This window comes from Myripristis murdjan, chromosome 6 (assembly GCF_902150065.1).
Source record: "Myripristis murdjan chromosome 6, fMyrMur1.1, whole genome shotgun sequence".
Taxonomy (NCBI): domain Eukaryota; kingdom Metazoa; phylum Chordata; class Actinopteri; order Holocentriformes; family Holocentridae; genus Myripristis; species Myripristis murdjan.
In genome coordinates, this window is record NC_043985.1 from 29,288,925 (window position 1) to 29,314,476 (window position 25,552).

Below are 25,552 nucleotides of genomic sequence, written 5' to 3' on the forward strand. Positions count from 1 at the left end.
AAAAGTATATAACCAACAAAGCAGAAGCAGCTTCCTCTTCTCATCTTTGCTGATTGAGCTTTTATTGTGAAAGGTTCCACAATCTGTCACTGTTCATTTCCTCTCTGTAATGGATAACATTTAAACGATAATGAAGTGCGATACTCAACAACAAACATGTGCGTGCTACGACTAGACGCTGTTAACCTGCACACCAAAACCCAGTTCTCCATATTGATGCTATGTTTGACTTTAAGTTCACTCAGGCCCTGTTCAACTTCAGAGCTAAGTGCAGCTATTCCTGCTCATTTTAGCCTTTAATCCAGTCACATTCACACTGGGTGGGAGTCTGAACGGGAGCGAGAGCGAGTCGCGCTGAGTTTTGTTCCAAACGGGAAGCGACAGCTGAAGATGACTCTAGTTACTGTGCAGATGAGCCGGGGCGTGTACGTATGGACAGGAATGGGACCTGACAACTGGCAGGTGGTGGATCGTGCCTGGTTGTGCTCAGTGATAAAAAAGTAAAAAGGAAGAAAAAGAATCTTACAAAACAATGTTAGGTAAAGCTAAGGCAGATTGCGGACCAACTTGGACGCTAAAACATTTTTTTTTTTTTCAGGGTTCTGCACGGATGAAAGAGATCGAAATGTTTGATTTGCACTTAAAGAAGATATGTAGGTAACAGATGAATTAGAGTTAGAAATAAGCACATACTGTATAAAAAGCGCTGAAAATCAACAAGTGAGTCCTGTTTGTTGTTCATGCATTCAAGCGTTCTCAGTTTTCTAAATATGCACGTGTGTATGCAGACAGATCATGAGTCCAGTTAAAGCTTGTGTAGGTCACTTTTTTCTTCATAATCCTGACAAATCACCATTATACACACAGACGGTCTGATCCAAACTAAACACACTGAGGAAAAAGAAAATCCATTCCGAGGCTCTAATCTCATTTGTGAAATTCCATTTGGGATGATTTGGACGAGGTGCTGAGTCTCAGGTCGGTGCTGTTTGAGCTGTTTGAGTTCAGATTTTTGGATGAAAGTCAGTCCGCTCTAAATAGTTACCTCCACAAGCTTTAATAACTTGACGCTTGAATGCTTGATGCTTATGCGAATGGAGCCTCAGCCTCACCTTTTTGCTCATAAACTGCACCCAATATTGTTTATCATCATACTACTTTTACTCCTTAGCACCTTAGAATAAATTTAATTGTACTCTTTTTACATTCACTCAGAAACATGCAGACACCACTCACACCGTGTACAGCCACGACTGCCACCGGCTGAATAAGCTACAATGTAAAACCAAGGTGTTTTCGTGTGCAAGTTCCTGTCTTGCACGTCTTCCTCTTATGTGCTGAAGTGTGTTCCTGCAGGAGTGTCTGAGAGCAAGTGTGGAGAAAGAGCTTAGCAGGTTGCCCGCCTGCTAGCCTGCTGCCCTTGGTAGATTACACAGATACGGCTTTACAGATATTAGTTTTCATCTGGTACCAGTGTCAGCTCACCTGGCTTCATGCGGTGTGACAGAGCTGTAGCAGCTGTGTATCTCTCTATAGCCCCTGGGACTCTGCCCTGTATGCATGTGCACAAACACACACACACACACACACACACACACACACACACACAAGCACTGACAAAAACACCCCTACAATACATCTCTCTTTTGCAAAAGTCTGCCTGCAGGTGGCTGTTAGTGAGGGTAACTGGTATGCTGCTGGTTATTATTCAGCTACGGCCATAACCAGAGCCATTACGGCATCAATAAACGTGTAAAACAGCCCATTAACTCAGGGATCATGACCATATGCCAGAGGCTGCAGGAATCATCACAGTTACGACCTTAAAAAAAAAAAAAAAATCATTTTATGACTGTTACAGTCAAAGTTATCAGTAGTCATATCTGTACCACCTCTCTAAATCTGGCAGTCATTTGAAAGATTACACTAACACCTAAGCTGACAATAAAAAAAAAAAAAAAAAAGGTGCAACTATACACCGCACCTCTGGCAATGAGTACCTTGTTACAGGTCATGGCTTATGGAAATGAGGACATGCTGACTTGCTTGGTTTCTCAGCATCCTGTGAAAATCTTGCTTTCAAACAGAAAAATACACAAATAAATAAATAAACATGGTGACAGAATGGAAGCGGTGCTGTATCGGTAATCGTTCAAACGTCTTAACGTGCAACCTGTCAGCAAGTCAAACTGAATTTACGGCGGCCAAGCGTTATGTGGGATATCGCCAAGCCATCCAAAACATACATCCACGGCCGCAGACTGCAGCGAGGCGGTGATTTCCCTCTGGTGTTTTCTGATTATACAAAGTAATTGTATTAGCCGGAGCGCAGGGGAGTTTTTGGAGCGACTGTGCAGGGATGGGAGGTGAGTTTGAAAAGCCAGATATCTTCAGCACTTGGCAACGACATCAACCGAGTGGGTGCGCTCCACTTTCATGCCGGTGGGCATCACCTCTTGTAGGCGGAGTCTGCACACTGTTTAAAAATTGTCATCGCCGGCAGATACGCCAGAGCCCCCCCCACCCGCTGGATTTCCTAAGTGTGAGCGGTGGTGTCATCATTCCTGCCGCATGGGCAGAAAAACAAAAACTATAGCACAGCAGGGTGAAAGCATTAGCCGCTCTCATTTTAATTTCAAGAATATTTCATTTTCAGGAAATATTCAGAGGACCAACTCTTGCTCCCCTCACAAGAAACTTTATGCAACCCTGTTATGCCCCCCAGACACACACGGGCCTACGCACACACATTTGCCCCTATCTTAAATTGTAGGAATTGCATCAGCTGGGTAAGCCACCTAATTGAACTCCTACATTTTCAGATATGTGTGTTTTTATTTTAAGTGAGACTGCTACATCCGTAAACACATGCACTAACATCCAATTAGGCATGGATAGTCATTTGTACTAGTCAAAGTGGAGCAGGGTTTTAGCGAGAATTTCACAATAAAATTATGTATCATCAAAAAAAAAAACAAAAACACATGGTATCTAACTAATTTAGCTAAAAATTCCTATTTCCATGTATTAAAACATAATTAGCACTATGCACTTGGTTAACGCGTGTTAAAATGTATATGGAGTGTCATAGGAAAATAAAGTGCCTAAACCTAAATGGGGTAACAATACAAGAGGTTGGAGAATGGATACAGTATTGTGCAAAATTATATGCAATACTCAGCTGTGTGTGTGGTTGTTTTTTTTTTTTTTTTTTTTTAGCTCTAAAGGGAACAAGGACAAACAACCTAGAGCAAAATAACCGTTACATCACCGAGGGAACGGCTCAAGCCAGAGCTTCTCTGTGGCACTTCGAGCTCGGCCTTAAAATATTAATGACGCCGCCACTTTCTTCGGAGCTCTCTGACGGGGTGGTCATGCTGTCTTTGTTTACCACGCTCGCCTCCTTGACAAGCAGATTCCCCTCCATTTCAAAGGAGCGCTCCTCCCACACCGCTCGGCTCAGCCTCTCGCCGAATTACGCCCCGGCGGTATGAAAGGGAGCGGATCCAGTCGCTGGTGCTGATCAAAACCCCCTCGCAATACATATGGTCAGTCGGCGCTGGGGGAAGGTAAAAAACATTTCTCTCTCTATATATACTGTGCTCTCTCTGGTGTATAAGACGTCGCTGTGCTATAATTTCCTCTGAAAGCCTGTCAAATCATCTAGGGTGGAATATTCTTAACATTGGAGCCAATTATATTGTGCTTGCTTCACAAAAGAAAGTGTTGCCCTGCATTCAGAGAGCCTGCTATTTGTTTTTTTTTTTTGTGTGTTTTTTTTTTTGTCTCCTCCACACTGCCGGAGTGCTCTTTCAACACGAAAGAAAGAATACAGTGGCAGGACCACATACTGAGAGCTTAAGTCTGTCTGTCGACTGAAGTGTGTTTCACCATATCTCTCCAAGGAGACGCTTTTCAATGGGAGCAAGACAGAGTGCTGCCGGGGTAAAAGAGTGCATTTACACACACACACACACACACACTCAAAAAACACACGAAACACACGCAAACACATATACAGTAGATGCAGCAAACACACATGGAGTATGCATAGTGCACACAGGAATACACACACACACACACGATAATGTTGAAGTGTAATAGGCAGAATGCGCTGTCTTTAGTCGTCGTCCTTTGTTCCTCCTATTGAATCAACTTGTTTTTTCCCACCTGTGTTCACTGTAAACCTTATTTCTCTCTCTCTTTTAACATGTAAATCTCCTGATCCGTCACGGGCATGAAAGTGTTAACATGTTGTCGCGGCGGCGCACGGGGGTAAACGCGGTGATTTGTCTTCAGCTCCTGCTAAAACAGGGACAGCTTGGCTTATAATTGCTGGAAAATGTCACCAGAGTTGATTACCAGTGATTTGTACTACTGCAAAGGGAATCCAAAAAAAAAAAAAAAAAGATAGAGAGTTGATGAGTGCATATTTAATGAGGCTCATGCATGCTAATGCCGGCATCACACCCCCATTCCGCTCAGTTTCCTCACATAAACACATGCAAATTTACCGTCCGAGTTGAGGAGAGGCATAGGAAGACGTCCTAATGAGTGAAATGCCGAGATATGACCTGTTATTATCTCAGCTAAGTGGTCCATGTGGAGTTGCATTTATGTAAAGTCTTGCCGCTGTCAAAATATGGCCGTAACAGGTTGGGCGGGCCCTCAGAGAGGTGTTCGGCGGAAAAATAGACGCGGCGGTGCAAATGCAACGTGCATAAGTAGAGTTATTTTGAAAAATCCTGAGCTTGATTGTAAAGCGCCTTTACACGAGGGTGCACATCTGACAGAGGAGAAGCATGATCATAATAAGTGCTTTAGTATGTTTTACAGAGTAATCAAGTGAAACATGTCTATGCACACTTGCGCTTTATTTTATGTACTGCACGGATTGCAGCTTTTCAGTAACAGCAGAAATTCGATAAAATGCCCCACGCAGTACAATCCAAAAACCGACACAGAAATAATAACTCCAAAAGCAAGACACGTAAATGAATCCAATGTCATGAGGCTTTTATTTCATGAGCAAATTACTCGAAGCAGCCAAACGAGTGGTAGTGGTGCTAATTCTTTACTCTAAGATTATTAATTCTGAGGACAAATTGCCCAATAGGAGGCCACTTCTCTCCTGCTGAGCTGTCATTAACTTGCCTGGTAAAAATAAAACAAATGATAAGTAAATCAGCGGTTTCAAGTCTAGGCAGCCTTATAAAAGTTGTGCTGCTCAGTTTATATGCTAATCTTTGTGCTGAGTGTGTGCTGGCCCAGCTGTAAGAGACTAGGACCCCCTCTGAGAGTCTAATGAAACAGTTTTTTTTTTTTTTTTTTTTTTTAAACCGAGACACACACACACACACACACACACACACAGACACAAATTGCGTCAAGACATGTCACATCTGGCTTGCACAGTGAGGGACTTGCACATGGACTTAGAAATCCAAAAGGTTCTGGGAAATAACGATGGAGTCGACACAGCATTTTACAAAAAAAAAAAAAAAAAAAAAAAAATGTGACTTTAATGAAACCATCTTTTTTTTTCTTTTTTAGTTGGAGAGCAACGCAAAGCACAATCTGCTGTTACACAATACGAGTTGCTTGAAGTTTTATTCACTTGGGGCTGCTCACAATGTGCGCCGCATGCCTCCAGGCACTCAGAGTGGTTAAGAGCTAAACGCAAGGTCGGACACACACACACACACACACACACACACTGGCTGCCGTACTTTGATGTTCTGAACACAACTTACTAGTCCATTTCCTTGATGACTGTCCCTCTAGCCACGGCGTTCTTCATGAGAGGCTGTTGACCTGCCATGCTTTATTTCACATCCACCTGTTTGGATTCACTAATATGTAAATCTGCCCAACTCTAAGGCTCCACCAGCATCTGCTGGGCGACAGGCCGGGAATACAGATGCAGGCAGATAGGCGCTTAGGGAGGCTTCTCACGTCTGCCTACTGAGGAGCAGCACAACAACTTGGCCACGGCCACAGCAGCTCCGACACTCCCATTCTTCAACTGGATTGATTCTCACCAAGTACTGGCAATCTGACTCATCAATATTCAGAATCACACTGGCCTAAAATAGCTCCAACCTCAGGAGCTTAACCCTTGATGCGGACGCTGTGATTAGAGCGTGCAAAGTCTCCGGTGGCTGCTGCTGAAAAAGGACAACGGGCCTCATTCACAATTCTTGAATTCCTCTCACTTTCGAAAACCAACATTCGTGAACATGAACATGAAAACGTGCCCTCGGACGCGTTGGTTCTGACGCCGAACGCCAGTTGTTTGAAAAGTGGTTGCATGTGCCAGTTCTTGTCAATTAGGCATCAGGCAGACGCCCTGACAACGTAACAGGAGCGCCGACTGAGGGGTCGCATGCTAATTTAAAGCACGCCTGGGAAGGTGCAGGACGACGGCAAAGAGACCCTCCAAGAAAAAAAACAAACAAAAAAAAAAAAACATCAAATGGAAGTGGAGGTGTTGTTGTCAGGAAGTGAGAGGAAAAACACACATGTATTTTGAATTTAAAAGCATGAGTGGTGAAGTGACAGCGATGCAAACAAAACATACACAAAAGCAAGAAATCAATAATGCTGCAACATCAGAGACATCCTGGATGAAATGATAAAGAATTGGTTTGATATGTAGATGGAAGCTGAAAAAAAAAAAAAAAAAAAAGGAGGCTATAACTCAAAGTAGATTATTAGCCACAGGCGGAGGGCAAGGTGCTGTGGAAAACACCGGGGGAGAGCACAATTAGAGCCTTCGCTGACAGGTGGGCAGTAATCAGCCAAGTTGAACACATTCAATTCAAGCGGCATCTCCATCAGATGCTAATCTCAGACCTTACCTTATGAAGTATGATAATAATTTTGCCCATTCCGACTGTAGCGCTTGGTGGGAGAGAGAGGAGGCCTTTCAGCGTGGCGGTGTGATTATTATGTTCCAGCTCCTGAGGTCTGCGGGTCAGACGTGTCATCAGCCACGCCGATGTTGGCCTAACCTTTATCACGCCGAGACAAACCCGTTTCCGTGGAGACCCTGGCTAATTTAACACCCGTTCACTTCCCGATGCGACATGCGTCTCCAGCACCGCCGGTCAATAGTGACGCGTGGGCTGATCAGAGATCTGCGGATCAGGGGCGATTCAGAGGGAGGGAAGAGACTCTTATTGGTCAACACTCAAAACAGTCAGGGATTCAATTCCAAAGAAATTAACATAATCAATGTCTTATCCTGACAGCACCTTCATGTGTGTCGGAAATTAATAAATTGATTGAATGAATGACCAGTGAGTCACCACTTCCTGCGATCGCCAGCATGTTACAAAGAAACCAAGACCTTTTTTTTTTTTTTTTTTTTTTGTGTGTAAATGAAAAATTCATTTTTTTATGCTGGTGAGAACCAAAATATGTGGCCGTTTTCACAGTGGAACATCACATGACGAACACATTTACGCTCAGATCAGCACTGAGTCAATGCACATTTGCATGAAGTTGGACTTTTCTCTACTTTTATAAGTTGTGTATTCACTCGCCACCCGCACGGCCTCTGTGCATAAACAAGAATCGATTACGACAACGCGGCGGCCGCCTGCGGGAGCGTACACAGAGCGGGTTTGGGTCGGCGCCACAGAGGAATGTCTTTGGAGACGGTGCTCCTGTAATGTTTGGGAGGTGCGAAACAGCATGGAAATCTATTTTTATTTGATTCCGCCCTGCTGCAGAATAAGGGATTCTGACATATTATGGTGCCGGCGTAATGATACCGTCCACCGCATTCGGGAGCTCGTCTCTGGTGGATAGCTGTGATCTATCGCCTGCTCACCAATCCCCCTCTGGGCCGTCCCGGTGGCCAGGGAGGCGATAGCAGGCGGGAGAGACGGGCCGGGTACCTTTTGGGTCTCTTGTTGCTCCAGGAAAGTTGCCCAAGTGCATCAACAGCCATTTATTCGCTCTAAAATAAACTGTAATGCATTCTGTTTGTCAAGGCGGCTCCAAGTGCAGCAGATGTGCCATGGTTGGGTTTGGCTGCAGACTCACAGGTCTTTATATCCTCATCAATCACTTTGATCAATCAACCAAACGTGTGTCCACTGGAGGCGACGCGGCTCAGGAGGTGCAGCGGTCGCCTGGTGGTCCCGGTTCGATCCCCAGCTCCTCCAGAGAGCGCGTTTGAGCAAGACGTTGAACCCCTAAACCGTTCCCTGATGGGCGGCTTGGCACCGTGCACGGCCAATAGTGTGTGTGTGTGTGTGTGTGTGAATGGGTGAATGTGAGGCAAACACTGTAACACGCTTTGAGTGGTTGGTAGACTAGAAAAGAGCACAGGAACGCAGTCCATTTATCATTTGAGGAGAACCGTCTGTCACTGTTAAGATGAAGCTGTTTGTTCATATTGTTTTGTTATTATAGCTCATCAGCAGGCTTACAAATGCACATTTTGTTGTTAATGAGGTCTGTAACGACTTTGCACAGAGAATAAAACTTTCTAAACCTCTTTTTTTCCCCACATACAAACAGATTTTGATCTGTGCAAAGAACAAATTCAGGTAAAAAAAAAATTAAATAAAATAAAAATACCCCTGACATAATATTTTTGGAAACACTCCTCAAAGATGAAATCTAACCGCGCACATGAGTAAATGAGGCCCAGTGAGGACGACTACATCTTCTTGTTTTTATTTTGGTATTTTTTCATCTCAGCCATTCAGCTATGAGAGTCAGCAAGGCTGCTGGACTAATTATGGTGTGAAACAATCACAGTGAACCGCTGAGCTCCGGCCTGCTGCCGCTCCGCTCCGCTCGGCGTTGCAGTCGGAGTCGGCGGGTCCGCTCGGGTGCACCGGAGTGAACCGCACGGGAAGGACGTGCACGGCTTTGTGGATGTGGCAGCTTTCCCGACTCTAAACAGCCGTCATGAAAATTTCATAATAGTCATCCAATTAGGCTGGATCTAAGAGTAGATGTCTACTAATTAGAGGCCCATTTTGGCTTTTACTCCCCCGGCTCGTGTTGCGCACGCAGAAAAACGCACAAGACAGAAGATTAGAAGAATGAGAGATATAGCGTCAAATAATTGGCCTCTTCGCGCATTCCTCTCTCTTTTGCAGCAGCACCCTTCTTCATACACACACACACTGTTCGTATACATATGGAGAATTTAAGTTTTGAGTCTGAAATACTTAGTTTTGAGAAACCCTTGATAGCGAAACTCCAAATCTCCACCTCATAAACATGATTAGCTTTGCTATTTAAGACAAATCATCACAGCGCATCATTAACGACGATCTGTGATGGCTTAATGCTCAGGACTGAAAATGCACAAACAGTGTGAAATCACATAATAATGCATTTTAGATGCTGAGGAATAATTATCTCAGGGAGAATATTATTTACAAATTAAGCCGGAGATAGTAGTGAGGAGTTTTTTTTTTTTTTTCTTTTTATGCACTTTTTGAAACAGCTCTAATAATCATGTAGGGGAGAGTGGGGTAATTTGTGCCAAGGGGCAAGTAGTGCCACCCCTGTTATCTAGAAAACCATAGAAGAAGTTGGTCATGTGACCACATATTTTTGAAGAGGCATCCATTTCACTCATGCTGCAAAGAAGGGAGACACATGGCTTGAGAGGAAAGCACATATCAGTTCAAAAAGCGTTTTTTTGTCCTCCAAAGTAAAATTTCTATGATCAAGGTGTTTTGATTGCTGTGTTTGATCAATTATAGAAAACTTTGAAAACAGTTCACACAGGTTTTAGTACTTTAGTAAGCTACACCATGAGTCTATACAGTTAGCATGATGTTAGCTCAAAACAGCTGGGGGATGCATTTTTTTTCAAAATGGTGGGCTTGGGGTAATTTGTGCCAAAGGGCCTGGGGTAAGTTGTGCCAGTTGCACAACTTGTGATTATATACTATATATTACTTTATTGTATTTTATTGTTATTGTACATTGTCTTCTTGATCACTAAAACTATTCAGAATCAGATGAAGATGATTTGCAGGTGCTCATTTTGGAATTTTTATTTTGTTCTGGATATGTGTTCATGTGGCGCTCGGCCTTGTTATAGAAAAGTGGCCTGTGATCTTGTTAAAATAATAAATAAATGTTAAATAAATAATTTTGTATTGAATTCGTTTTGCTTTTATATAGCATTATCATTTTGTTTTACTTCAATTATCCATGGCACAATTTACCCCAGTGTATTCTCTCTAAAGGCACAATTTACCCCGCACTGGGGGCAAGTTGTGCCACAAAACCACTTTTTTTTTTTTTTTTGAAAGCTATATTTCTAAAACAGTTTATATAAGATCCAGGGATGCACAACATCCTAAACTATATGTCCATATTTTAGTTGGAGGCATTACTGTAATCCCCTCGCTTTAAAGGCACTTTAAGTAAAAATTGGCACTACTTACCCCACTCTCCCCTAAAGATATTTTAAGAAAGAGGAAATCATGATGCTGTATCTAAGACGTCACCGTGCATGTTGCATTTACATTTCACATTATAATTCGTAATAATCAGTGGCCGATAGGATTATTTTTGGTCCATGTCCCAGTGCCACTGATTAAAATTAACCCTTGGCACATCACGCTACAAACGCTTGGACCTCCTTACTCCCGAAAATCCATTAGCACATCTGTCACACTGAAGATTTACACGGCATGATACAAAATGAGCTTCGAGTATTTATTCATGCCTTGACATAATGAGGGGAAAAAAAGGCGTTATTTCAAACAATGACAGAAAATGAAAGGATATGATGGGATGTTGTTACAATGACATGCAGAGGAGCAGCCTGTTATAGCCCCCAATAACTATCAACACATACACACACACACGCACACGCACAGTCTCACACATTATTAGATTATTGAGTAAAAACAGAAACTCCTAATTAAAATGTGCTAATTAATTTAACCCTCATATGGTATTCGTTTTTTTGTTACACAGGGAGTCCTGCTGGGTCTGGTGGACCCGTTGCATTTTGGGGCTTTTAATTCAACATAATCATAACTTTTTTTGTTAAAATACTCAGCAGATCTTTACTTCATCCCAATTGCAAGTAATATAAACAATACATATGTTAAATTTCTTCCCTTTACCTTTGTAAAATCACATTTATGAATAGAAATAACACTCGTTTTTTTATTAAAATTCAACAAAATAAGAAAATCTATCATAAAACAGGCATAACTAGAAAATAATCAGCAAATGTACAAATGAAGGCAGTTTTTTTTTCATAACTAGTGTTTTATTTGAATTTCATTAGAAATGTAACCTAACATTTACACATAAAATCTGTCTGAACAACACATTAGCCCAATTGAACACAGCCATTTCATACCAGACTATGCCATACAATAGGTGCAGAGTTTCACTGTGTGTGTATTGCAAATGTACTTCTTGCACTGGGTGCATGTATAGTGTTTTTCTGTCCATCTTGGGTCCACACACCTCACAGCGCTTCTTTTTGTTACTGGCCACAATCTAGAATAATGAGAAGATAAAGATCTTTACTAACACTCGTCACATTGGCAGCTATGCGGGGCGGTTCATTTCTTGAAAACGAAGACCATTCAATTCTGCCATTTCTTGACATCCATATGTTGTCATTTTGAAGCTGCTCACCACTGGCCCTGGGGCTGGCTGAGGTACGCTTGCGTTTGGGAGGCAGCTGACGGGCTGATCCTGGCCTCTCATGGGCTGGGCCTGGGCCTGGTTGGTTGTGGGCTGGTCCTGGGCCTGGTTGCTCGTGGGTTGGTCCTGGGCCTGGTTGCTCATGGGCTGGTCCTGGGCCTGGTTGCTCATGGGCTGGTCCTGGCTGCTCACATTGTCCTGGTTTGCTGAAGGGCTGGTCCAGAGGCTCTTTTACGCTTCTGAGTTGGCTGATACTCATCCTCCTCTTCAAACTCAGTGTCAGACAGAATTTTCAGAATTGTGATCCTCACATTCTGAAACCTCTTCCTCTGCATCATCATCATCACCTTCTCTCTCTTCCAATATCAGTTGTAAGGCAGTCTGAACAGAAAATCGCTTTGCCATCTTGATCAGTTGTGGTATGGCACCACACTGACAGAGCTATCTATAGCGTCAGGTCCCCGAGATTGGTTCCCGCAAGACAGAGGGTGAAATGTGTGGGAATGTGGGTGCAGTTAGTGTTGGGTACTCCAATTTTCTAACAATGTTGCAACCTTGTGCGGGAACAGGTACACCCACAGTGTGCACCTGTTCCCGCACTCGCTCTCTCTCTCTCTCTCCCACACAATACACACACACACACGCACGCACACACACACACACACACGCACGCACACACACACACACACTCACACTCACACACACACACACAGAGGAGGAAGGGAACATGAGGGTGCACAGGATCTATGATTTACACACTTTCACTAGGTCCGGGTCCAGTGGACCCGAAGACCCTATATGTAATATAAATGTGTAGAGGGGGTATGCAGGGGGGGTAACTGAAATTTTTTTTCTGATTCATGTTCCTCACAGAAAATGACCCAAGGCCAATAAATATCAGTTTGAAAAAATAATTATTAGTATCATTTTTCTTAAGCTAAAAACTGAAAACGGGTCCCACAGACCCGAATACCTTATAAGGGTTAATAGAGGAATTAGCTCATTTCAGCAGGAATGTGCCATGCTGCAGCGTAAGGACCGAGCTGATTAATATTGCATTATTGGGTGTCCTTAAAAGTGTTCGCAGGTGAGGACACGGGGACAGACACGGGGCCTGGGGGTCTTTGTACTTCACTGCAGGGTACAAGTCAACGTGACTGTGGGGCTGTGTACCTGTGTGGCTGTCTGGATTTACATCAGGATTACGCTACATAAAACGATTTCAGTCCATTATGCAAATTCAATGCAATGGACCCATCAATCAACTCCTCTGCCGCTTTAGAGTCTGAATTGTGAAGAAGCGGGGATGAAGGTGAGGATCATTTGCATGATAAATATCATCACATCGAGGTAAACATGGGCAGATATTTTTTTGCCGCAGTTGGGCGTCCGCCTAAACTGCAGTCTCATCGAGGCTGCCCTGAAATCTCCCTTTTCTCCTTAAATCCCGTCCTCGGCGAGACCTCGACACGACGACCGAGCTGTGCATGAGCGAGTTCAGAGGACAGCAGGGGTCGACAGCAGCAGCCTGATGAAACACTTGCAACTCCGGCGCGGTGTTAATCTGGAACTGTGAAGTGTTTTTGTTTTTTTTTCGTCTGCTTGAGCAAAGTTTCTGCTGCACGAGATTTCACTTAGACAACATGACGAACAAGTCCAACAGTGTTAAATTTAGGAAACAAATGAAACAGCAACAAAGGGGGTGACACGTTACAAAGCGACGCTGCTCAGATTCATTACATTTTCTCAATTCAAGTAATCAGAATCCCAAATAATCAAGCTGTTATTATTCTGTTAACGTTTAGATTTTCTGCAGAAGTTCCTCTTACCTGTTATCACCCTGCAGAGTTTATTACGGGCATTGGAACCAATACACTGACTCTCATGTTAAGACTAGGGCTGTCGATCGATTAATTTTTTTAAACCATGTTGATCACAAGGTAATTCGTGGATTAGTTGTAATTAATCACATACTGAAAATGTATTAAATTACTTGCTGGGTGACCCTTTCACTGCCGTACAGTGTTTTTTGATGAGGATTGTTGCTCTTGGCAGATTTGACCCGTTCACACTCCACCGGTGTGGTTTGACAGCACCGTTGCTCGCAGTACAAATATTACTTTTGCAAGTTCTAGCAGAAACAGATTTGTCATTTAGCTGATAGTTTAAACTTACTGTGTTTTGACAGAATGACATTTTATTGTTGCAGTTTGTCTGGGCGACTTTATTTCTCTCCAGAAGCTTGTTGGAGGAAAACGTGCCATCCAGCAGGCCGCAGAGAGGAAAAGTAGGCCAAAGTTTAACATTGTGTTAATTGGCATTATTTTTTTTTTAATAATGAGTTGCAGTCCTCGAGTGAATTGCATGTGTGAAGGCGTTAACTTTAACAGCTCTCGTTAAGACATATGGAGAAAGAGCATTCCACATACACTCGGGAAAACGTTTCTAATTTTAAATTTTAGCAACACTACCTTGTTCTCCTGTGTTTTCTCAGCAGATGATGCTAAAATGTAACAGTGAGTGGCAGCAACAGGGGCCGCCGCTCCCTAAACGCAGAGCACGTGCTGTGTGCGGGGCCTCATGTTGTGCCGGGGGCCTCATGTGCATATTTGTGCAACGCAGCGTCCCCCGGTGCCGGCAATTCACGAGGCCCCCGAGCCATCGCTCACGAGGGCCGCACGCGCACACATCGCCATAATGACTGACAACCAACATCTGACCAATCACAGCTCAGAGCCGGGCAGCAGCGTAGGTGAAGAGACGGCCATGAAAAGACCATTTGAATCCAGTGCAAGCAAAAGGAAAAAAAAAAAAAAAAAAAAAAGAAGAGGCTTGAGCTTCACTCACAGGTGGGTATATTGCGGAAGTAAAAATGTCAAATTTATTTCCAGCGGTAGACATTACCATTTTGATATTTATTAATTTCAGCTTGAAGCTACTTTTATTTATTAAGGAAAACATATTCTGTTGAAATAGTTTTTTAATTGATTTCGTGACACTTTATTGTTTTAGATTTATGAATTCATTTCAGGTTAAAGTTACTTTTATTGGAAACCACAAGGGTCTGCATGCTATTTTTTTTTTTTTTTTTTTTTTTTTTAAGGAAAACATCTGTTGTTGAAATATTTTTGTTGTTGTTTGTTCTTATTGATACAGACTGTTACATTAAATAGTATTGTGTTATGCACTGATTTGTACCTTTGTACCCCAGTTTGGCCAGGCGCCGCTCTATGGGCAGCAACTGACGTAACAGCTGCTAACCACAACTTAAAGGTGACTTCCTGCCCTTCTGTCCATGAGCAAAGCTACTTCAGTGTCATCAGCCAATACCTGACCTTCCACTTATCTCACACACCAAGGCCTTCTCTCTCTCTCTCTCTCACACACACACACACCGCTGCGTCTGCTATTGCTTTCAATGTGCTCTCAGCCACCGCCACCCAAGCTGCCTGCGCTCTGCACTGCATCCATCCCAGGGGAGTTTATTCTCTGTGGCTTATTCCCATGAGGGATTTATCTCGCAGCGCTCCCTGCTCAGTCACTCGCTGTGTGCTACGCTTTTATCCCGAGTGCTGTTATGCTTTATTACTGCAGCAGCGAGCGCCCCGAAAAAGCAGAACCAAGTCAAACTGCATCGCCGTCGTAAAGTCCCTGTCAGTCGCAATGAAACTATTGACATGAGTGATTTCTGACAGAAATAAATGTTACCGAAGATGCAGCCGTTACCTCCTCGAGTGGTGGCAAAGGTGTTCAAAAAATCCAAGCAAGCTAAACACTGCACTCCAGCTAAAGTGTTACCTGATCTTTGTTGCTTCTTATTAAAAAAAAAAAAAAAAAAAAAAAAGTTTTTGGAGTACCTAACATTAATAAACATAGCATCAACTTAGAATCCAAAAAAGCAATAACTAGTGGTGGGTGGAGGAAAATCACACAAGAAGCTTATACTTATACTTAGCTTATATATCAAATTAACAAAGCAGAGCATCAATAATTATCAGTATCAGGAAGCAATATTAATTATGGTATCAGCAAAGGAAGTAACTAATGACATTTCTATAACTGAGCCTCTTTCTTGTTCACTTGTACTTTCTAAGGAGTATTTTTTAAATAATTTTACTTTATTTTATCATTAGCAACATTTTAAATCAAATTTATTGCAGGGTGCACATTTTGTGGCAAGGTAACCGTGCTTCTGTCTGAGTAGGATGTTGTTGTTTTTTTGTATTCTTTCCACCCCGTGTATTGGTATCGATAAAATGTTAACAGTATCAACAACGCTGCTGCCAGTAATCTTGCTGTGAGTCTGAACAGCCGACAGTCACGAGTTGCAAACTGCCGGTCAAAAACCCTGGAGGTCTGCAACGCTGAATCAGAGCCGTCCAAACCAGAGACGCCGTCCAACACCGCCGTTCGAGCTTTCCTTAACGCTTTCTGTCTTACGGCAACTTCTTCGACTTTCAGCCCCGCAGATCAGCCAGAAGTTCAGCCTCCCTCGTCCGTGTTCTCCCTCCTAACCCTCAGCGGCCGCCTGTGGCTGCACGGCCCGTCCAAATCCCAAGTGTGGGCAGATCGACGATTTAAACAAACCTTGGAGTTTGCACCAAAATAAGTCAAATCTCACCCTTACTCCGCAGCAGGCACAGTGCAGCGTAAATCTGGACCCAGTTGCAGTTCTACTGGTACACAAAGACGTTTACCACATTATCATTCACTAACAAATCATGGCAAACCGCTTCATAAATGAGGTATGAAGTTAATAAGGTGCAAATCATTTGTCGTTATTTGTTTCTTTACTTGCAAGCCTCTAAATTAAATTACATGCCTGAAAATGTAGAAAGGTTAGTTAGCAACCCACTGAAAAGGCGAACAATTTCAACTTCAGGTCAGGGCTGCAAAAACTTTTCACAAATGATTAACGTGAGTGAGACAAATGTACTTACGAATCATAAGTAAAGGCCAAAGAGACACATAACATCCATAAACAACTGATGAAGCATTTAGATCTTGCTTGCTGACAAATAATTTATAGCGTAAGAACTATACACACATTTCAACTGAGTGATGGCATACAAATTATGCGCGACAGCAGTATTCGTCCCTTATGAATCAAGTGCAAAATTTGACGTAATGGATTACTAATGACTCGCAGCTATTCAGAATATCATAAATAACTTATTATTGTTATTCCATTTGCCATATAGCAACACCGCAAGGCTCGTAAACCATCATCAGTCTACGGTTTTGTCAAATTGCCGGATTGTGGCTCCATCCAGCCGCCAGAGAAGTCGCTTAAACATCTAAAAACAAAAAAGATAAATACTAATAATCAAACAGCATGAAGTGCCGCTGACTGCACTCATCTATCAAAAGTCATCGACAAGACCTCGGGGAGGGTGCAAACTGCCTATGGTGCAAAAAAAAAAAAAAAACACTGTAAAACAATGATGAAACAAAGCCAAAAGGAGCTACAGCACACGGCAATTTACCATCCCGCCATCACTGAACTGGAATGAAATGTTTTCTCTCTCCGTGACCATAAATCCAAGAAAAAAAAAAAAAATAATAAGGATAAATCCAAATAAATAAAAACACGAGAAAGCATCCCTCCAAGTCAGCGTGGGAATTGAACTTCGGGGGCACTGACTGATGGACCGCTATGAGAAAGAAGCGGGGGTAATGTTTCTTCCCTTGTTCGCTCTTGATTCGGGGAAGTCCGCTGAGACACGAGCCGCGAGTTCACACCGATTCATCATGTAGTGTTTTGTCAACCTCTGCCTCCGTTTCGCCTCTTAGCTTGGGATTTCTTTCTCTTTTTTTTTTTTTTTTCTCACACACACACACCGGTAGAAGGACAGATGAAGACTTCGGCGCAGTCTCCCAACTTGGTCCAAGTTTCCGCAGCAGCCTTGTCCTTCACACTCGTCTGCCAGCTGAGGAGATTATTGGCCTTTACAGACGACAGCACATTGTCTTTTTTTATTTTTTTGTGTGTGTGTGTGTGTGTTCCCATTCATTGAAGCTCTTGCAGAACAATCCCGCACTGCACTACACCCACCTGGACGAACGCAAAGCTGGCGGATAAGTAATTCCCATAGCTACAGGAGCATAAATTGGTAGACGGCTAGGTCCTTCGTTCTCGCTGAGAATATAATTTCCCCCATGTCCGAGAGAGAGAGATGACGGAGAGAGGCTCCTGCAATCTAGTCATTCTTCAGGTGGTCAATTGATACAGCAATGCAATGATTAATACATCATTTATTTTCCCAACATTAGGGAGATAGGGGGTGCACAGTGTGGGCCCCAATCCCTCTTGTTGACAGCCCAATTGGTTACCGTGGTGAAGACATATGGAGCATCGCTGTGCTGTGGATGCTTCATGGTAGCCGTTCATGAACGAATGAAAAGGCTTGTATGTTCGGCCGCTGCCATCTGGAGACGTCATTTTTTTTCCCGTTCGTCATTTATTTTTCACAAACTAAGACACCGGCAACCAGCGTTGGCGGGTAACAAGTTAACATGGACTACAATGATTGAACACTCGTTTGGGAATCTTCTGTTAATGAGACACGGGCGTGACTTTCGGCGGTTGCGGATTAGGATTAGGACGCCGCGCGGCTTTTTCGTCCTTGCAGGTCGGCCACGACGAGATCCTGGCCCGTTAATTATTTCTGAGCGCCGCAGCCTGTTCATTATGATGCTGAAGTGCCGACTGCAAGCTGTTTGGGCTTACATGATGGCCAACGTTTAATTACAATTACTAAATTAATTATCATTTTAATAAGCGAAGCCCCTCAAAATAAGTTCGCTTACTCATCAATGTCCTGCTTAGTTTTTTTTTTTTTTTTTTTTTTTCAGGAGTTTCGATTATGGCACTCTCACTTGTTTATGTTTTTATTTACGTATTCATTACGTATTTATTTGTTTGTTCATTTAATATGCGCAGCCATTTTTAAATCATTTTATTTTATTTCTTGTTTATTTTGTTGTTGTTTTTTTAAAATTACATTCTTTGTAACCGGATTTCTTGGGATAAAGGGGCAGATTAAATAAGATTATTCTTCTTTCTGCTCCCTTTCATTCAAGATCTGGGAACGTTTGTATTTATATTAAATTGTTTTTTGTTTTTTTCTTTTATAAATGAATGAAATAAAGAATAAATAAATTTAAAAAAAAAAAAAAAAATAAATAAATCTTCATGTAGGGTCGTGTTAGAAGAATAAGGTAGAAGAGACCTGTTGGACATATCTGCACAAGTTAGAGTAATACTAAAATAATATAACAACTAATATAACAAGTGTACTGCAACAATTTACTTTTAACGAGTAATATATCACAGTAATCCAGCCAGAAATAAGTAATCTATCATATTTTGGATGTAACTTTCCCAACACTGCCGATGAGTAGACATACAGCTGTTCCTTTGTTGGAGGGCAGTTTACAGCCATTAATCCCCGTCATTAATCTCCATCATGTGTCCCTGGGATAACTGCACACTGGGAGAATGTGGCATGTTTGTCGATCATTGATTTTGCAGTCAGAGGAGGAGAGGGCAGGAGAGAGAGAGAGGGGAGAGGACGGGAAATAAGAGGCAATTTCACCATGTCACCATCCGACTGAGCATGACTAGAAATGACCCCCTCCGCTAAACAGCCTTTCTCACTACACTGCCTCCTTTCTCCGCTCTCCCTCTATTCGCGGATTACGTCTGCCTGTAATCCTTCACTTTATCCTCCCGTGTAACCCCCCTTGCTTTCATTTTCTCTCGCGCAAAATTTCGCAATTAAAGTCCCCCCCGGCCAACGATGGAACGGAGATAATCAGATTTCTCCCCCGGTGCTCGGCTCCGTGGCAAAAAAAAGGTGGCTGCAGGTGCAAACCGGGCTGATTACAGGCGCTGTGTATTTGTGCATGTGTTTGTGTTTGTGTTTGTGTTTGTGTGTGAAAAATAGCAGCCGTGGAGCAGAAATGTGTACACGGCGAGTGAGTGAGTGACTTGCTTCTTTTTCCTCTGTCAGGGTGCTGCTCTTATCTTGGTGGCCCAGAGGCCGCGGGACTTATCAGACACACATTCATCAAGGCAGGTTGCCGCCAGAACCCGCCGAGTCCCCCCCCCTGACAGCCGGGCTGAGGCTTACACACAAGCCTCCGTTCCCAGGTTCATACTTAGAGGAAATGTCAAATATTGACTCCATTCCGCTGAACAAACTTCAGAGGAAGTTTTGGTGGTGACTGTCTCACAGTGTGGTGCGCGGTGTACCTCGACAAGCATGCCGAGCCATGGATATTGTCTCTCAAGTCTTCAGGGACACCCTCTCTCTCTCTCTCTCCCTCTCTCTCTCTCTCTCTGTCTCTCTCTGTGTCTCTGCCTTATAGTTGCCCTTTGCACAGATGACATTATAAAGAGCCTTTGTGGGCTCATTGTGAAGCTTATGGGTGTAGTTTATAATGTGCTCGCTGTTCCTTTGCCACATATATAATGGATAGGATTTATGCCAGGCAGCATGGTAATGTGGTGGAGTGGAGCAGTGATAAAGCGCCATCACAAGTCATTCATCACATTTCATTAGCCAACACTTTATAGTGGAAAAAATACAAGAGGGGAAAAAAAAAAAAAAGACGCTGAAAAATATACACCAGTGAAAATTAAATGAAGATTTGAAAACGCGAGAGGCATGTGTTTAACACGTCAGAGAAACAACCGGTCTGATCAGTTTCTTAACTTTATGTGGCAGGACAACACACTGCGAAAAGGTCAGTGAAGTTATTCCCTTCAGGGTATTGAGACACACACTGCAGCTGTCCGTCCACATTGATCTGTTTACAATCTGTCCACCACCGAAGCCGTATTTCCCGGGCATATGCAGATTCCTGTGGGACTCTGGGCTGAATACAGTGCAAGCAGACATCCAAGATTGAAATACAACACACACCATCTTTATTTTTTTATTTTTTTATTTTTTTTTATGTCCGCGTCCAGGGAGAATAGCACCTCGGAAACTAGAATGGTAGGAGGATGCTGCTAGTTGGAGAGCATTCAGTTCCGACTCTGGCTCAGGCTGGATAGAAGTAGATTAAACTAGATTCAATTGAAAGTGGAAAGACAGAACGTTTAACTCCCTATTTGACAGTCGCCGGGCAGTGGGCTTAACAAAATAAAATCCAATTTACAGATTCTCTGAGCTGGGGCTCCACAAGGAGAATTACTGTATGACCTCGGCGCGCGCACACACGCCGCAATTTGTGTCAATGCCGGCTTCCCTTTTCTCGTTTTCTCTTCCACAGCAGAAAGAAACTATCAACACAAATCCCGGCTGCCGACAGCTGATCTATGTCTTTACCGAGGGAAAGGTGAAGATGGCTTTTTGGTGGAATCTATACATTGTGGCTGTTAAAGATGGTCACCTGAAGAGAGATGGGCCCCGGCAGCATTGTGTCTGCCTTTAGCAGCGGCAATAAACCAAGCTGGATTTCATCAGAGAAGAAAAAAAAAAAAAAAAAAAGTGGCATGGGAAAAGGAACAATAAAAAAAAAAAGAAAAAAGTATTGAGCACACAACAACAAACTTTTCCAATCAATGTGCTTTCTCATGGAGACGGGCTGAAATTAATTCTCGCCTGAAGGGCTATTGTAGGGGGAGTTTCACTGGAGAGTATAAGAGCTGTTGACAAATACTTGGTATCCTCGGGTCAATGAGGATGGGGAAAAATAGGAGAGGAGAGAGAGAGAGAGAGCGGAGAAAGTCGAAAGAGGCGAGAGGCCGAGGGCTAAGGGAGCGGCTTGTGAAGGATGAGTGAGAGAGGTAGACAGCGAGCGGAGAGAAAGAAAGAGAGAGAGGGAGAGAGAGCACCATTAAGGGGGAGGTAAGAGAGTGTTGAACCTCTCTCTCTAAGCCTAATGACAGGATCGTGTCACCAGAGCCTCCCTGACATTACCGACATGCTCACTTCCACTTAGCGTAGACTTTTTCCTTCCCAGCAGCAATCGCGAGGCTCACCCTAATTATTCCGCCCTCCGTCTCCCTCCATCTGCATCCCTCGCTCGCTTTCAATCCCCTTCATCTCTCGACTCCCCGATCTCACCCTCCTGTCCTTTTCCTCCCACCCGTCCCCTCCTTCCTCCCTCCCTCTCTCCGCTGCCCTTTCAATACCTCCTTAGGACACGCAGAAAGTCAGGACTCTCAACGCTGCCAGATTAACATCTGAATTTTCGAAAGGTCTCTGAAGTTTTTTTTTTTTTTTTTTTTTTCTTGGATGCATAGCAAATGGAATGAGCCAATATTTGAATCCCCCCTCGTTTTTTTTTTTTTTTTTTTTTTATCTCCTCCATTGCCACCTCGGCTTTGTTTATTCTAGACGCATTTGTGACACCGTGCGTTTTAAAATCGCTCACTTCTCCAAATTAAACGTCCCGAGGCTAAAATCATTTCTTGCAGATTGTTAGGGAGGGGGGGCCAGAGAGGAACGCATAGATGAGTTGGATTAAGAGCTGCGGTCGTCCACATCATTGAGCTATAGGAGTCATTACAATTATGATCGTAGTCTAACCGGATCGTAGTCTTTTTTTTTTTTTTTTTTTAGTGAAAGCAAAACTGTACTAATAGTAAGTGGCAATCTTACGGGCGACCACACAAAACTTGAAAATGACCTTAATCCGGCATGCTAATTCATCGTAATCTGAGTACCCTGAGTAGAGCCACACCATGCAATACAGTGGACAAGGACCCATCTAAAACATGATAAAGTGTGATGATTACCGCAGGTTTTAACATCACTGCGTACTACTCACTAATGTCTACAGGCAGGAATTGAGCTAAATGACATCAACTTTGTGCTCAAGCCGTTTCCTTTCCACACACTAGATTATAGATTATATTTACAGAGTTATTGGTGCATCAGTCATCCAGCCTGCAGCCTTGACTCAGTGGAAAACTTGCTGATTCCAGGATGAAGTCGCATACATGCACAGGACGGTCTGCACCTCCACAGAAAAAAGGTAATCGCCTGTTAAATTACAATTTTGCACTAAAAAAAGAAAGAAAAAAAGAAAGACTTGTCCGGTCCTGTCTGTTATTTAAATCCCTCAACCATCTCGGCCAATCAGAGCGACGGTGCCGCAGGAAGTGCTTGTTTTCGGTGAGGGAGAGAAGCAAATGCAGGAGAAAAAGAATAAGAAAAATGCCAAGGATGTGTTAAAGATTAATTCCATACTTGCTCAAAATAGGCACTTTTGTTTTTCATCCAGTAAAGCGGCTGTGTTTTTTGTTGTGCCTAATGTTACCTCAGTTTTTGCAACAGGCACTTTACGTTGCTGGCGGATTTCTGATAAATGCTCGGGATAAAGACACTTGTCTTGTTTTAGATGGAGACTGAAGCGAGCAGCATGTTATTTTCATTTCTATCGTTCCTGTTTTTTTTAAGAGAAACACATTTTGCTACTTTTATTTGTGAGGAGGGCTGCTTCTTTCACTTTTGTCTAACGTGAGAATGACTGGCAAAGGGATTTATTTTTTTAAGTCTACTTTATTACATTTTGTATTTCTGTACACACACCTATACACATGCAGACCCACAATACGACACGTATAAACCTACAAATCACAGGAAAAGTTCGTTATGAGGGCTTGGACTTTGGCTGGAGAGCAACTTTGAGTAACTGGACCTCCTAAAATTTTAATTGAATAGCCCTGCTTTAGAGGTAAGGTGCCTTTGTAGGTAAGATAACCAACGGGGTGAGCAGCGGTTGAACAACATGTCAATCAATCAATTTAGTGTGCCATTACGACACGTCAGTCTGGATATACAGGCGAGTTTGTCACCGTCTCAGACAGAAGAAAACAGAAAGAAGGGAACTAACACTCTCTCTGACTCTCTAAATTTCTCACAAAAAGCTGAAAATTCATCAGAAAAGAAGACAGTGCCGGTCTAGCTGCTTTCATTGCTCTAGTTGAAGCATATAAGTGTTGTTTTTTTTTTTCTTTCTGCAAATAAAATTCTTATTTTAGAAGTGGTCCATGGAGCTTTTTGTGGGGAGCTGCAGACCATCGTGGTGAATAAAGTGGATAAATTTATCTTTGCAGGATAATTTATCGTTTGAGTTATTCAGAAGCAAAACCTTCAACTGGAGATTTGGTCATCTCAGACGTTGAAAGCCTTGTAATGCAATTAATTGTGATTATAATCATGCACAATTCATCATTTGCTTGTCTGTCATCATTTACTCATCGGTTTAATATCATGCACTGGCTATTGCATTAGTATTAATAATATTTTGTGCTACTGAGACCGTGCTGGGCTGGCGCGAAGACAGAAAGCAAAGGCAGCAAAGACTCGAGGCCTGAATCGAAGTGAGAAACCACAACCTGCATGTTCCTGATGGACACCTTTACCTCCTGCGCCTCAGACCTGCAAGTCTTTAATCAAGACTTGATTTGAGGATTTGCTGTCATCTGCCAGTTTCTCAAGATGTAGAAACTTGTTTTGTTTTTTTGTTGTTTTTTTTTGTTGGACAGACTGTGCTTCTGCAGTGTCTCAACTCCTGTGCCACATGGACATAAATAATGGATGTTTGAAAAAGTCATTACAGAACTGCGGGGTGCCAGCCGAGTTACTGAACGCACATCACAGGAACTCGTGGCGCGCCGTCAAACCAACGCGGAGAGGAGGAGCTGCCGTTTTACCCCGCAGATGAGAAGAATGCATTCCTCTGCCTTTTTTCTTTGAGGAGGAAAAAAAAAAAAATCAAAGCCAAGAATGAACTTTCAGGACACCTATTCAGATTATTGGAATATTATATAGTATAGCAGTCAATTTGCTGTTTAACATTCTGCATTATTTTGTGAATTTAGTGTTGGAGTTGTCCACACAAATTCTGCCTCTCCCTCCTTGTTCTCCAACTTCTATTATCAAATTTGTTCTGAGTTGTTCTTCGCCTCAGTGTCTTAATGATCTGATTCTTAACCTTCATTCCTCTTATTTCCATTTCCCCCCTCTCTTGTCTTTTCCCCACCGAGCTTCTCCCGTCTTCTTCTTCTGGTGAATAAATTCTCTACCCCGTTGTTTTCTCCTGGTCCCGAGCTCTCCTACTGTCTGGGAGACTCAATTAAAACAAGGAAGGCAAAAAAAAAAAAAAAAAAAAAAAGACGAACAACACACAGTTTTACCCACAATGCCCAGGGGGCTCAATTTATCTCAAGGAATGCTCAGCTTTAAAAAAAAAAAAAAAAAAAAAAAAAACGTCTGTGATTGACACCTCTAACCTTCATTGGGATGTAATCTTCATCTTTAGCACTCAGAGATCTAATTAATTAGGGGGAATCTCATTTCCTCACTAATGCAACTGGACAGAGGCATGATAGAGTAGGGGAGGAAGGGGGGAGGAGGGGGAGGAGGAAGAGGAGGAGGAGGAGGGGGGCGACAGGGAGGGAGATGGAGGAGGTGCCGTATTTCATCCCGGTGAAGGATGTCCACCTTGTTCATTTCGGGAAGGAGCAAGCGAGCGTGAGGTAGTTGGGTTCACACCAACTTCGCCGTATTGATCAGGCCGGCTCGCGCTCTGGCTGCCGGCCATCACTTAAGGAGACGCTGCAGTCCCTCTCTTCGGAAGGAGGGAGAGAGAGCGCTCGCTGACGCTCTCCACAGTCTCTTTTTCCTTTCCCGGGTTCGAGTCGTCGTCAGGTGATGTTCTCCAGAGTGACGTCTGCCTGGCACCGTTACCTGCCTCCATGCTGCAAACCAGAAAGACTCCCCCCCCTTTAAACTCCCTTACAGGTGCAGCCAATCATGACAACCCAATTTACTTCCCATTTATTGTTACAGTTATGAAAATGAATGCAACGTAATGTGAATCTTTGCCTTTACAGAGATTCATTTCAGTTCATGATTCACAAGTTGAGAGAAAT

General features: G+C 43.0%; 1 protein-coding gene across 1 annotated transcript in view; it reads right to left on the bottom strand.

The window, feature by feature from the left end:
* The window catches only part of cdh13 (cadherin 13, H-cadherin (heart)), a 278,706-nt gene that overhangs the window by 122,402 nt on the left and 130,752 nt on the right, over positions 1 to 25,552 (bottom strand). The gene's annotated exons all lie outside the window — the stretch shown is intronic.